At 31.3% G+C, this 16598-nt stretch overlaps 1 long non-coding RNA gene across 1 annotated transcript; it reads right to left on the reverse strand.

The window, feature by feature from the left end:
- Positions 1-2878: 2878 nt before the first annotated feature.
- LOC143051579 (uncharacterized) lies at positions 2879-16192 on the reverse strand. Its single transcript, XR_012970847.1, has 3 exons — positions 16081-16192; positions 11748-11880; positions 2879-8710 (listed from the first exon to the last, which is right to left on the reverse strand). It is a non-coding gene; the product is annotated as an uncharacterized LOC143051579 (long non-coding RNA).
- Positions 16193-16598: the final 406 nt, after the last annotated feature.

Genomic DNA, 16598 nt, shown 5'->3' on the forward strand with positions numbered 1-16598 from the left:
TTGTATAAAAGGGTAAAATATAATTTCTTTTGGGTGCATCCCTGGCAACAAAATGCATTCATTTGCTATAAAATATTGCAAAAAGGGGAGAAAGATGACACATATTTCCCCAAAATTGGGCTATAAGTAGAATTTCAATCGCTTGAAGTAATACCTTTTCTGAAACTGTTTACATGTATGTTTCAGTATATCCAACGAAAATCATGTCTTTCATCTCATATCTCTTTTGTAAAATTGAGTCAAAAACTTCGTTTAGAAAAAACTAGAGTCTCTTAAGAGCCTGTGTCGCTCATCTTGGTCTATGTGCATTCATGTATTTAGCAAAGGACACAGATGGATTCATGACAAAATTGTGTTTTAATAATGGTGATGTGTTTGTAGATCTTACTTTACTGAACATTCTTGCATTTTCTCTATCTATAATAAACTTGGCCCCTTAGTTACACAGAGGAAAATATTTTGTAAAAATTTACCAAATTAATGAAAATTGTTTAAAATTTACTATAAAGGGCAATAACTCAATGAGGGGTCAACTGACCATTTTGGTCATGTTAACTTATTTGTAGATCTTACTTTGCTGAACATTATTGCTGTTAACAGTTTATCTATATCTATACTAATATTCAAGATAATATCCAAAAACAGCAAAATTTCTTTAAAATTTACCAATTGTGGAGCAGCAACCCAACAACCCATTGTCCAATTCATCTGAAAATTTCAGAGCAAATAAATTTTGACTAAATAATCAATTTGACCCTTTTTCAGATTTGCTCTAAATAGTCTTATGTCATTAGCGCATACAGGTAGTTGTTTCATTATTACACAGTTCCATTATTAAAATAGACATGTTTCAGGGATGTAAAACAAGAAAGCCTTTTATCATTTCTAGTTTGAAATTGTTTTTCTATGATCAAAGTAATATATTTGAGTTTACTATACATAATGTTCTTATAGTTTGTTATTTGCTTTTAACTAGCTTTCAGTATCTATGAGTTCGTGCTAGCCTTGTATTTAAATAAACACTAACACGTTGATAGGTCTTAGGTTCTTTATTTCATCAGAATTGATGTTTATATTCTAACAAAATGACCCTCACATGTAGTGCAAAGGCCTTTTCACCAACTGATTGGTTTGAATCAGTTTAGGGAGCTACCATTTGATTTTTATGGGGGGGGGGGCTAGGATGAAATTTGAAAAAAAATAGGCAGGACAGGAGTTTTGAGTAAAAAAAAAGGCAGAATGACAATTTAGGTAAAAAAAGTCGGGATAAACTAATAAAAAAAAAGGCAGGACCGAACAGAGTGAAAAATAAAAAGGCAGGACAGAGATTACAACTAAAAAAAAATGCAGGACAAAATTTTTCATCCTAGCCCCCCCATAAAAATCAAATGGTAGCTCCCTTACATTCTGTTTCAATAATATAACCTTATAAAAGAATATGAAAGTCCTAGACTATTTCAATACCAAATTAAAGATATAACAACTTCCAATAGAGCTGAAGAAAATGGCTACCACTTCACATAAATATTTTAGCCGAGTGACCAGAACAAAGAATAGTTAAACAAAAGATTCCCGCCTAAATCATACTGACCAATAGAAAAGATATAAACACTAAGAAATGTTCTACCTGAGTAAACTAGCATATTACAAATTATAATAACTGTAAATAGAATATACCCAGTATATATTCTAATAACATAAAATCTATATAGCTCTTCCACATGAGTACTCTCAAATATATGATTCTGTGGTTGTTTTTGCTGTATATCATATATTTTTTTATTCAGGGGTTAAGAAATTTTGTTATAGCTCACTAGCCCAGGGCTAATTGATTGCAAAGTTTTACTAGCCCTGTTGGAAGAACTACTAGCCCAACAAAACTGACCTGCTAGCCCTAGTATGCCTTACAAATTCAGAGTTTGCTGCAACAACAGTGAATTCTATAAACTTAACAATTTTTATAACAATTTTTATCCATTCACGACATTGTACAGTAGATTTTTGCAAATTGGATATTCAAAACTTATGTCAGCAAAAAATATTCCATTAGCATATATATTCAATTAATCGATAATTAAATATTCACTGAAAATTCTGATATAATGAGTTGACCAAATCCGGGGATAATACAAATCTTGACCACTGCTATACATGACATACATGGGTATGTAAAAGGATTGGAGGGGTTTTATCAGATACAATAGCATCATCACGTTTTTGTAAAAGAATTATCAGCACATGTTTCAAGTTTATATCTGACAAAAGTCAGGTTTCTGCTGTCAAAAGGGATTCACATTTATATTGCAATAAATTAGTCAGAAGGAGGTAAAATCAGGTTGCATAAGCAATGTACAATACCACCCCCTGTACTGACACATCGATATTGAAAGTACAAGATCCACCCAGAGTTATTTGTTCTATTTTAAAACTTGTACAAAATCCTTTCAAATTCTGGGAATCCCGGATGACGTAGTTGAATCTGATTGGATAAGATAGAAAAGTGATGAGGGGATTTTCCCCTTTTAATTTTAGAAACGCCAAGAATTTTTTGTTACTAGTCCGTCGGGCATTTTGGGTTACAAGTTTTGGTTGCCCGAGGTCTAAATGTTGTAGTCCCGGGTGTCGGGCTAGTGGATTTCTTAACCCCTGTTATTGAATTGCATATAAATCAGGCTGTCAATTTTCTAATTGCCTTTTATAACTAGCAATTGGTTTTGCTCATTGTTGAAGGTTGTTCAGTGGACTATATTTCTTAACTTCTGTGGTGGAAATATGTCTAACTGGAAATCATACCACATCTTCTTATTTTTCATATCGATAACTAATAATAAAACGTTCACAATTTAAAGTTCCTAGTGAAAAACTAAATAAATTAGAATAAGAAAATGTATAAATTTATTATGCATTTTAGAAGAAATGTAACAAAAACATATACATTTATAAAATGTCAATAACAATTACAAATACATTTAATTCAATATAAAAAGATAAAATCATTAATTTGTAAGAAATATTTGTGACAACAATATAAGTAAGATATAGTTTTAAAATACCACTGAAATTTCCTGATATCATAAACAAGTAAAGTTAAAGTATTTTTGTCATTTATTTCTTAAATAAAGTTTGACAACTTTCATTTATCAACAAATGTTACTGTAAACCAACTTGTTTTTGCGGATACTTTATTTTGTGTTAACACCCCCCCCCCCCCAAATTCCAATTTATTTTTGCGATATTTTTAATTATTTTTATGTAGTTCCATAAGGAAAGATCCAAGTTTTTTACAAATTTGCGACGATATAAAATAATTATATTCGCGTTATTTTTTTAAATTGCTCGCAAAAATTAGTTGGTTTGCAGTATGCTTAAAGAGAGACAGAGGGATATTCTAATGGCACAATATGGCAATAGAAATACCAACAAGAAAAACGTGTCCAAAGTAAAATGGATGCCCCAATCACACTATCATTGTCTATGTTCTATGGACTGATAAAAGGGGGTCAAAAATTTAATTTGGAACTAAGATTAGAAAGATTGTATCATAGGGAACATGTGTACTAACTTTCAAGTTGATTGGTCTTCAACTTCATTGAAATCTACCTCAACCAAAAACTTTTATCTGAAGCGGGACAGACGGACGAACAGACGGACGAACAAATGAAAAAGGAATGAACGGACAGATGGATGCTCAGACCAGAAAACATAATGCCCACAAAAGAAACATAAAAATGAAAGAAAAACAAATATGTAATTTTGAGTTTTTTTTCTCTTTGGTCAGGTTGTTGTCTCTTTGATACATTACCTATTTCCATTCTCAATTGAAAAATCCACCTACTTAATGATGAAGTGGTCAATAATACAATAAAGATATGCTTTAATCAGATAATGGAAATTTCATTGGTATTTTTAATCTCATTGTAAAAAAGGTCTTATAGTTTTAATTGAGGACTCTTGTCTTCTCACGTTGACATAACATGTTAAATTTCACTGGTCTTTTTTTAGAATTTTGTTTCTCCAGCAATTAAATTTTTTGCATATTTACAGATGATTCATAAATAAATATATATTCTTTATTTATTAATCATCTGTAAATACGCAACAAATTTAATTGCTAGAGTAACAAAATTCCAAAAAAAAGACCAGTGAAAATATATATATTTATATATGATTTATGCTTTCTTCAAAACACTTTTTTAACAATGCTGACCTCAGTAAAATAATTGTAGCTTATTTATAAAACTTATTAAGCAAACCAAAAATATTCTGAAACAAGAAAAAAGTTAATAAAAACAACACACAAAGCAAAAAGAGAATATGTTATTATTTCACAAATGACAATACTGAAAAATAAACGAATGCTGAAACATAAACCAATGCTCAACATTAAAGATTGCTGAATAAATGAAATTTAATTCAGAATTTTAAATGCAAATTCTATCTTCAAATTTGTTTAAATACATGCACTCTCATTTTTTGCAAATATAATACATTTATATAAAAGCAAATATTTGGAATGTAAGTATACATTTGTACATGAGTATATAAGTTAAACAATTGAAAGACACAATTGCAAGTAAACTTGGTATGTTTTACTACATGATATATATTGACAACTTAATCTTAAATTTGAATTGCTCAAGTTTGGAAGAAATGTCATGCATTATCAATTTTCAAATTTAAAAACATTAATCTAATCATGCTAATACAGTTTACATGTAATTGCAATCAGAATCTAAAATTCAATTTCTGCTCTACAAAGTTTTTTAAATAATATAAAACATAGCAAATATAATGCATGTAATATATATCAAAACAAAAACTTGGAATTGTAATATACATTAACATAAGTTAAACAATTGTGCAAGAAAATTAAATGTTGTATGTTTTAATACATGACAAATTAATCTTAGATCCTTTAATTGCTCACATTCAGTACACGGATGCCCCACTCGCACTATCATTTTCTATGTTCAGTGGACCGTGAAATGGGGTCAAAACTCTTATTTGATAAGATATTGATATCATAAGGAACATGTGTACTAAGTTTCAAGTTGAACGGACGTACGGACGCAAGAAAGAACAGACAGACAGACAGACGAACGGATGTACAGACCAGAAAACATAATGTCCCTCTACTATCGTAGGTGGGGCATAAAAATACTAAACTAATTCTGTTAACATCTATATTATATAACTCTATTAGATTCTAAAATACAAATTCTACTCTACAAAGTTTATAAAACATAGCAAATATAATTTCATATCTAAACAAAAACTTGGAATGTTATTAATATACATATACAATAAGAACATCATCATTGTAACTTTTAATACACTACACATATTGATAAATCAAAATTATTGACCTCAAAACTCAATCTTTTAGTTTTCTTTTCTTTGATACAACATACTCCATCTTTAAAAATACCTTTAAAAGTGAAGTAGCTGTTGACACAGAGATATGATTCACATTTTTTAAGAAACTTAGAATATATGTAAAAGAAAAGGTTGTCAAATAATACAACTGATTCCAAAGAGTTATGTCCCTTTTTCAATGTTAACATCATGTATTATTCTCAATGAATTGAGGTCACTAGAACATTCATTAATCACATAATGGAATACAAAATCTTATTTATTTGATCAAATGATTTTAATGCTTGAAAAAATTAAAATGTTATCGTTAATTGAATAACAACAATTTTTTCAAACATAAAACCTCCAACCGTAAAGAGTAACTATATAAATGATATAACTATATATTAAATTGTAATTAATTCACAATATTTTAAGATGTATTTATCATTGCAACAACAATGGCTTCTCAGAAATAAAAGCTCAAACTAAATTTTATACAGTGGCGGATCCAGAAATTTTCATAAGTGGGGACCAACTTTCACAATTATAAATGCACACCAAAAAATTATGGATTTACAGTACATAAGTTATCATACGTTTGTCATTAGCCTTTTATTCATGGTAAAAAGAATTAGGACTTCAAAACTTTGATACATGTATCATAAAAAAGTGAGTTTGTCATTGGTCAATAGTGAACTGCTTGCATGTAATGGTATGATTAAATGGTAAATGACATCAAACATAAATGATTTCACATATTTTTGAAAGGAAAAATCTTACTTTTCAATGCATAAAAATAATAAGTTTTCTAAATGAATAGGGAATAACAAATTACCACCCCATAATCATGATAATACTATCAATCTAGCAATTGTCATTTAGGGACGACATAAAAAAAACCAATGAAGGATAAAAAAACTTAATTCAAATAGTTTTGGGGTGGGGGGTCAAATTGCTGCAAGTTTTGTATAAATTGACATCGATTTTACATTTATCCTTATTGGTCAATCAATTTTTCCCAAATTAAGTTGAGAGGGGGGTAGGGGAGTGAAAAAACTATATGAATTAAGTTTTTTATCCTTCATTGAACTTTTGATGTCATCCCTTTAATATGTATGCATAAACATAAATAATTCATCCTTTAAAAAAAAATAATAACCATGTAAACATTGAGTTTCAAAAAAATAAATGTAAGATATACAGTAATATATACATCATTGTATATGTGTAAATAAAAAATGAAAGCAAATAAATATATAAAAAAAATTAAATACTGTTATCTATAATTTAAGTAGTTAATTATAATCATTATACTATGAGTTGCATCACTGGTAATTTAATTGATTTGTCCGGCAAATAATACATATATGTCACATGTATATCAAAGTGGTACACATGACAACACACTTCAGGGAGATAACTCCATAAAAATCAGCTGAAAGTTATAATCACATTCTTATGTTCAGGTAATGTTAAAGCTTCTCCATCATCAAAATAAGTGTTTTTCAAACTGCTTAATATACAATGAAAATTTTCCAATAAAGTGAGTGGTACAAGTTTTCTAAAAAAATTATAATTTTGTCAAAGGGTCAAAGTAAATATACTGTCAAAATTAAACAAGCAAAGTAATTTTAGTCAAGGTGTTTGGTGTGGTATTAATTATCATAGGTTTGTCATGAGCCTTTCAATCATCTGATCATATACGGTCAAAAGAATTAAAGACTTCAAAACTTTGATACATATACCGGTAAAAAAGTGAGATTGTCATCAGAACTCTCAAGTTGAACATGCTCCAGTGGTGGATCCAGAAAATTTCATAAGTGGGGGCCAACTGACTACCTAAGAGGGGCCCGCTCTAGTCAAAATTCAGTGATTCCATATATAATCAACCAAAATTTTTGCAGAAAAACAGAGGCCTAAAAAAAGATACTTTACAATGCAAAATTAAAAAAGTTTAAGAACAGGTTTTTGAAAATGTTTTTACAACCTCCAAACACTATGTTCATAAGTAAAAAAGACTCATTTGGCTTTGGCCATGTTGGCACGGACTATTTGATTGTCATGGAGGGTGGGGTGTTTAACGTTATACAGCTATTTGTCACCGATCGATGAACATTGAACAGCTGTTATTCTAAATCATTTAAGGGGGTAGACCTTGGTTCAGGGAGATAACTCTTAAAATCAGTTATGCGTTTTTAAAAGACAAGTTTTGTCAATGAATTTTAAGCATTTACCTGAAACAGATTGGAAATAATCTATGTATACAAGAAGCTTAGAACATATTTATGAAAATGGCTGACACAAACGTACTGATGATTTTAAGAGTTATTTCCCTTAACAGAGGTCTACCTCCTTAACATGATCGATGAACATTGAACAGCTGTTATTCTAAATCATTTAACATTAATTTAACTAATCTTTAACATTATACAGTAATTTTTCCATTCAATTCATTTAAGACTGTGCCATTTGTTAATACAATAGGAGGTAAAGAAGGCAAAGTATCAAAGTCTGGCAACCATTTTACAACAAGAGGCCCAGTTGGCTGTAATCCTGCATGGCCGTAACGGTTTAACCCTGGTTCCTGCCAGTTGTGACTGAAACCTTGGTGTTTTGGCTGTATATTTGGATACAGTACATACTTATGAAATTTCCAATTAAAGTAAATGTACCACATGGTCCACATATTTCCAGCGTTTCCCAGTCTTCTATTTTCTGAATACCATACAGTTGCTAGATTGTTGGGAACCAGTGGATGAAAACTTTTATCTAATGAAGTCTTTTCCCACCAAGTTATAAATTCTTTCCACTGGCTAAGTTTCGGTGAAAAACCCCAACTGCCTGGCATCGAATACAAATAAGTTAAATGCTTTTTTGACACATTTACATTTTCAAGTGCGCTTGGTCCAGAATAAATTGTACCTACTCCTTGAAGTGTAAATCCGCCGATTCTATCATCATTTTCGTAAGTTGTATGTACCGATTTTAACCACCGATAAAAAACTGGAGATACTGTTAAATCATCTTCAAGAATGACACAAATTTCCTGCGGGTTATCCGATAATTTCCAAGTTCTCAACCATTGGTTCGTTATCCCAGCTTGTTGGCCACGAACATACACATTTTTCTCTCCATGTACAAACTGTAAATTATTCGCAACCTGAACTGTCTCATTGTGAACTTCACCATTTATAGAGCGATCGACCCAGACATCTAAAACTACTCTTTCTCCTTCGTAATCTGCCATCAGTAAGGATTCAAATAAACGTTTTAATGATTTTGACCTATTGTAAGTCAGTACAATAATTCTTAACTGTGGCGCAGAGTCAAAAAGTACTGGAAAGTTTTTAACCTGAAATTTAAATACAAAATTAAATTACTGTGTTATGCTTTATAAATATTTTGATATGAGAGTCACTGATGAGTCTTATGTAGAAGAAACGCGCGTCTGGCATACTAAATTATAATCCTGGTACCTTTGATAACTATTATGACTAGAAATTTTATTTAAAAGAAAAGCTTTTTTTTCCAAATTATGTTTCTCAAAACATTTTACCCTTTAACCAGATGCTCCGCAGGGCACAGCTTTATACGACTGCAGAGGTTGAACCCTGAACGGTTGGGGCAAGTATGGACACAACATTCAAGCTGGAGGTTCAGCTCTAAATTTGGATTGTGATTAAAAAGTTGACACAGTATAGGTTTCTGACACAGAATGAATGTGGTCTAATAAACTTAAATTTTGTTTTTGCCTTTGAGCAATTCATTATGCTGTTGAATATTAATCCTCAAAAAAATGTTTGAAGAAATTTTCATTTTATCTATGAAATTTGAAATGAGAAAAATTGAACCCCCCCCCCCCCCCCCCACACCAATTTTTTTTTTCACATCCCCTTTCCCTTATTCCAAAACTGATCTCAATTCAAATTTCTAATGGAATTTGCAACAATAACAACTCATTTAAATACATCATAAAATATTGAAATGTAAAAAAGTGCTTGTTATCACTGAATGGTAAATATTGTTTTAATTTATCAGTTGGTAGTAAAAGTGAATATACATTGTATATTGTATAAAACAATGATTTTAGTTGATTCAACTGCTGTTCTGGACAAAGAAAGATAACTCCAATTGAAAATTTCTTGCTTTTGTGCAATATTGTGCAATTAGATATTTCTTGCTATTGCACAATACTGTGCAATTGAAGATTTCTTGCTATTGCACAATACTGTGCAATTGAAGATTTCTTGCTATTGCACAATACTGTGCAATTGAACATTTCTTTCTATTGCACTGTGCAACTGAAGATTTCTTGCTATTGCTGAATACTGTGCAATTGAAAATTTCTTGCTATTGCACAATACTTAAAATAATAATTTTGGACCCGATTTGGACAAACTTGAAACTGGTACATTTTTAGATGCAGCATGTCAAAGAACCCCAAGGATTCAATTTTTGTTAAAATCAAACTAAGTTTAATTTTGGACCCTTTGGACCTTAATGTAGACCAATTTGACAAATTTAATTTTCAAAAATTAAGAATCTACATACACAGTTAGATTTGGCATATCAAAGAACCCCAATTATTCAATTTTTGATGAAATCACACAAAGTTCAATTTTGGACCCTTTGGGCCCCTTATTCCTAAAATGTTGGGACCAAAACTCCTTAAATCAATCCAAACCTTCCTTTTATGGTCATAAACCTTGTGTTTAAATTTCATAGATTTCTATTTACTTATACTAAAGTTATGGTGCGAAAACCAAGAAAAATGCTTATTTGGGCCCTTTTTTGGCCCTTAATTCCTAAACTGTTTGGATCTCAACTCCCACAATCAATCCCAACCTTCCTTTTGTATTCATAAACCTTGTTTCAATTTCATTGATTTCTATTTACTTATACTAAAGTTATTGTGCGAAAACCAAAAAAAAATGCTTATTTGGGCCCTTTTTTGGCCCCTAATTCCTAAACAGTTGGAACAAAAACTCCCAAAATCAATCCCAACCTTCCTTTTGTGGTCATTAACCTTGTGTCAAAATTTCATAGATTTCTATTTACTTAAACTAAAGTTATAGTGCGAAAACAAAGAAAATGCTTATTTGGGCCCTTTTTGGCCCCTAATTCCTAAATTGTTGGGACCAAAACTTCCAAATTCAATCCCAACCTTCATTTTGTGGTCATAAACCTTGTGTTTAAATTTCATAGATTTCTATTTACTTAAACTAAAGTTATAGTGCGAAGACCAAAAGTATTCGGACGACGACACCAACACCAACGCCAATGTTATACCAATATACGACCAAAAAACTTTTAATTTTTGCGGTCGTATAAAAAGGGTTACAACTCAAGAACTGTCATGACTGTAAATGTGGCGCACCCAAAATTTGAACTTTTTTGCGGTTGCATAAAAACTAAACAGAATATTAAATTTGCTTACTTGACATGCTTGAGGCTAGTCCAAATAATTACGACGTCTGGCAAGGCTATCTTAATTTTTTTTCTGGGACGCCCAGGAAGGCATCCAAGAAAAAAATTAAAATAGCCTTGCCCAGAGACATATATATGTATATGTCTCTGCCTTGCCAGATGTCATAATTATTTGGACTAGCTTGAGGCTATTAATATATAAATCATGATTTAATTGTAAAAATGTGAATTTAAAGCCAGTGATATTGTTAGCCTTAAATTATCCCTGATATTCGGCTTTTTCCCCTAGAGAAAATTCCCAATTACAAATAAAATGGCTTAAAATTCCTCCCAATAAGTTGTACATTTTCCCAAACAGTAATGGCATCGGTAGTAATGATACGTAAATTTTGTATTCATGTTATTATTTTTGATATAATGAAAGCGTTTTTGAGATCAGGTATTCTGATTCGAATCATCAAGGTGTATGTAACACACATGGTTTTCAATGTATTAAATACCGTCATTGTATCGGTTTCTTTCCCCTCCCCAAATGTTCCTTTCTGGTTAAATATGTCTCAAAATTTCCCAATTTCCCCAAAAAACAATGCATTTTTACCAAAAAAAAAGGGTAGAGGTAGTTTTGAAAAAAGACAACAATATCACTGAAAGCTTAATAATTAGGGATTCCAACGGGAAATTGTTTGTTCATGGATATTGGACTTTTTGGTTTTGCATTTGACTTTATATGCAGCATACATTGTACATATAGAAAAAGATGGTCAAATCATTTTTTTTCAAGGAGGGGGGTTAATGATTTTACTTAAATGTTTAAGTTTTCTGAGTATTCTTTCTTAGACTCTCAATTTTACTAAACATACATGATATTCACTGGCATATAAAATATATATATGAACAAATTCTTTATTATAAATGAGGAAACAGTTTGCCCCTCCCCCTTTTTTATTGTAATAATATCATACCTCATCAATGTGTGGATCAGGATCCCGACCAGGAGTATTATGTACCAGATGTAACATATACCAACATAAAAACATGCCAAAGAATATAGACGATGGTAACCATGATGATTTCAATTTTCTGATCAGACCCATTCTGAAATTATAAGTAGACATGATTTTTGATTGCACAAATAATATTAAACATATAAATAAAAAAAAAAAAAAAACAGAATTTCAATGTCCACTCCCTGCTACTATATCACAGTGCATACAGCTGAAAAATATAAACCCTGCAACCAAATTAAAAAAAATCCTTGTATTGCAGTTTAATATCATGAATATCGATCGTGAATGACATAATTAAATAGTGAATGCACAGTGGACCTCATCATCATGCTCATTACATTTAACATTTTAAAGGGGGATAACTCAAGAATTGTAAAAGTGACACTACTCATATACAACTTCATATACATACTATGTGTACTGTAAGACTGTAATAAACATTGTGTTTAAGTTTCAAACCATTTGGTTGCGGCAAACTAAAGTTAGAGAACTCAAAATCCAAGACATATTTACACCAGTGTGCAAGTTCAAGACGAGATTTAAAACTATAAACTGCAAAGTATATTTGTTGTAAAACTAGGTCCAATTGCCTAAACTTTTCATTTTCATTGTTAAAACTTTGGTTTGTTACTATATTTTAAATGCATTTTTAACTTGTTAAACTGCATCTGAATATATTAAAATGGGTTCATGTAGCTCTATATATTCCATCTATAGGCTATACATGTATATAGATTTCAAGAGATACAATTTTATTTTCTTTTTTATTAAATAAAACCAAAAATGGATAGAATGATTATGGGGTTATTAATCGATTTAATGATCATTGTCCCATGGGTTTTCATGCTATAATTGTGATGTCACAATTTTCATTAACAAAGAAGGCATATCATACATGTAGTACAAACTCATACAATGTCGGAAAACATGATCTTACCATATAAGTTAATATTTTTTAACATGTTTTTAGACTTAGAAAATGACACAGTTGTCAAAAATAAGTTTAAAATGTGTTTATTCTTTTTCAATTAGATTGAAGTTGTTAAATTACATTCCCTCAAAAATAAAATTGAGAATGGAAATGGGGAATGTGTCAAAGAGACAACAACCCGACCAAATAAAAAACAACAGCAGAGGGTCACCAACAGGTCTTCAATGTAGCGAGAAATTCCCGCACCCGGAGGCGTCCTTCAGTCTATTATGCCATATAATCGATAAAAAAGGTATTTGATTTTTTTTATAATAATACTGTCAGTCAGCTGGGATACTACTTACATACAAGTAATTTTTATTTTCTTGAAGAAGTAAATAATACATGTAATATATACTTCTATATATAAGTAAATTTTGTTATGTTTATTATTATTTTAATAATGTTTGAATAATGTCCCCTTAATTTTCTCAAAAAATGTACTTGTATTTAAGTAAAATGTTTTTACCATCCCTAAATTTATCTAGCTTTAAGATGTAGAAATGTGCCTTTAATGATTTTTCTCTGGTTAGTTCATAATTTTTTATTAGAGTTGAATGTTTCTTTGCATTGATTCAACAAAAAAAATAATTGTGCAAATATCTTATGTAATTGTTCAAGGGCTTCAAAAATTGTACTGTAACAGTATATATTGTACAGAGACATTTGTTTCTTTTAGTTCGATAATTGGATTATTTGATTAGCTAAATCAAGGACGTATCATAGTTATTACATCCTTGGCCTTGGCTAAGTATATTTATAGTGATAAAGTTATAAAATGGATGAAACGACCAAAGATTGTATCAACCAAGGCGGAACAGAATCCATGGCCAAAACCTTTTTTGTTTCTGTAACCCTACTGGTCCTTATTATATATTTTTTTATTTGTGCGGACTGTCGTCAAATTCAATGGATGTATGTATGTACCAGTTGGTAAGGGTGGTAAATTCCTCTAGTTACAGTTATCATTAGTCCAAATAATTATGACGTCTGACAAGGCTATTTTAATTTGTTTCTGGGACGCCTTCCTACGTAGGAACACAATTATTTGGACTACATATACAGTACAGATTTCGCGAAAGGCTTCCCTCTCCAAACACCAAGTTTTTTCTTGGTGTGACACCAGGAAAGTCTGACATCCCTCCCTAAATTCTCCGAGAAATATGTGAGTATTCCCTCCGACTTCTGTGTAAAATTGCTACCTTTTGTTTATTGTATTAGCGACATCTCTCCCAGTCCGGTGTCACACCAGGTAATTATTTGCCCTAATCCTGCTGATCTATGCCGGCACACGACAGTCAAGGTATGCGAGATTACTTATGTAATTAAACAATTGTATTTCCTGTCTATTGGTAATCAGCAAGGGTCCGGAAACGGTCATATATGCCAGACATGACCAATTTGGAAACTCAAAAGTCCTAAATGATTCATTGGGATTAAATTAGGTCAAATTTTATTTTTCAACAGAAATAATTTCGGTCATTTCTTTAAGATCGAGTTTCAAAATCGCCATTTTGAAAACATTTTTGTTTTGTTATCGATATTATGCAATTAAACTGTCACTTCAGTAAAGTGTTATAATCCTGAGGGCCCTCCTTATAACTATATTAATGCCTCAGGGAGCTATTGGCTAATGATCGCTTATCTCTTTACCTGCACATGTGTTTTTAATTCACACCTGGCTATTAATCACAAGCTCCGAACTAATATTATAAAGAAATTAAAATTTCATACCAACTGCCTTTATAATTTAATTACTTTTCAGCTATTCAGAATTGTTCTCCGGTTTGAATTTCGACTTCAGAATCGAAAGAAAGGAAAGCGATGACTGAGAAAATTATCATTTTGAGTCATTAAAATCATTTTATTTTTAAACTGTTGCCTTCCCTTAAATGCTCTTGATCGATATTAGGAAAATGGAAGGATAAATCATGAAGTAAATGCTATAGATGCTATGATGCTACAAGTATGAGCATACTCATGCAGTAATGAGATTTTGACAATCCTTTTTTTGAAAAGGGCACCAACATTTAAATGAAAATGACAGAAATTAGGTGAAAAAATTTCCGGATCCTTGACTAATCAGGTTATATTTCTGATTGCTTGAAAATCACCCTTCTGGTGTACTGAAATTTTTAAGCCCCCCCAAGTGGGTATCAGGTTCGTTCACGCCCAATACACTTTCGCACCCTACACGTTCTCACCTCACACGTTCCGCCGGTTCGCACCCAAGGTCTGTTCGCACTCTACTCGTTCGCGCCCAATTTTAATTCAAATCCAGTTGAATAATTGGAAAATCATGATTGTTGTTATAAATTGCTTTGGTGTAAGTAAAACATTCAAGATTTTAAATGAAAAACACAAAAGATATTTGATTTTAACAGCTTGGTCCCTTTGATCTAAAACAATAAAATATAGCAATACACTATTATAACATTTATAAATAAATAAATTTATTCAACACACAAAAAAAAACGTAGTCAGAATCTCACTTTATTTTGAAACAAGTCCATGAAACAAAGTTATAGCTGTAGCAATACACTAACAAAACATGATGAAGAGTAATTCAACACAAAATAAAACGTTGACAGAATCCCACTTTATTTAGAAAGGATTAATTTTTTTTTAACAATACACTATCCAAAACATGATTAAGATTTATTCAACACAAAAAAAAAATGCTGTCTCACTTTTTTTTGAGACAATGACAACAAATATAAGAATACACTTGCCAAAACTTGATTACAAAGCTATCATAAGTTATTGAACACAAAACCAATTAAAATTGGGCGCGGACATGTACGGTGCGAATGTGAAAGGGGGCGAACATGAGTGGGTGCGAACGTGAATGGGCGCGAACGGACCCGGATTCCCCCCGAGTGAGAATCGAACTCAGACCTTCAGCAATATGTAGCCATATAGGTCTTAACCACTAGATCACAAACTCACACTGATGACAAAAAATATATCAAAGACCTACAAGCTACCTGGATCCACAGCTTAACATTACTAGAAATGTGTAATAAAGATAATTTCAAAGTTATAAAAGGAAAATAAATGATACTAATCATACACAACTGAACCGGCTACATGGCAGGGATAACAAAACTAGGGAGAAAGAAACCATGGCAAAGGGACTCTATTGGCGAACGAACTCAGTGCGAGCGGAGACAGGGCGAACATGTAAGTAGGGCGAAATCACCCGATACCTGTCGTGTGTGCCAAAAGACCTTTATTTGTTTACATTATTATAATTGATTCATGACTAGAGCTAAATAGAACATAAAATAAACGAAAGAAAAATGAAAACGCTTATACCTTTTGATTTAATGTAGAAGTAGCTTCATTGATCTTCCTCTGGTTGGTTTGATTCGGACAGGTATGTGATGCTCCTTTCGTTGTCAATGAAGCGTGGTTGAACTGGTTTCTAAATCATACTGGTCCACAAAGGTACCAGTTAATTATTTTAACATTGATTACAATCAGCTCATTGTTACAATAAAATGGAACTTACAAGTAACATTTTTGTGGAAAATCTAACACATCAATTGCTTTTTATAATTCAAGGCTCCTTTGATGCTTGTTTATACATAATGAAAATGCTAATCAATGTCATCGGGTCTCACAAAATCAGTATTGTGGTTATGTTTTAATATATATATACATAAAATGCTTCAGCTAGGATGCTGGAATATAAATGGTTTCTCTAGTCAAAAGTTAAATGATATAAATTGTAGTAAATTTGATATTTTTGGAATAGTGGAGTCATGGACCCACGGCGAGTCATCGATATCTTTTAAAAATTATACATGCTTTCACCAACCTGGAATTAAGAA

Source organism: Mytilus galloprovincialis, chromosome 11 (genome assembly GCF_965363235.1).
Source record: "Mytilus galloprovincialis chromosome 11, xbMytGall1.hap1.1, whole genome shotgun sequence".
In the NCBI taxonomy this organism is placed as follows: domain Eukaryota; kingdom Metazoa; phylum Mollusca; class Bivalvia; order Mytilida; family Mytilidae; genus Mytilus; species Mytilus galloprovincialis.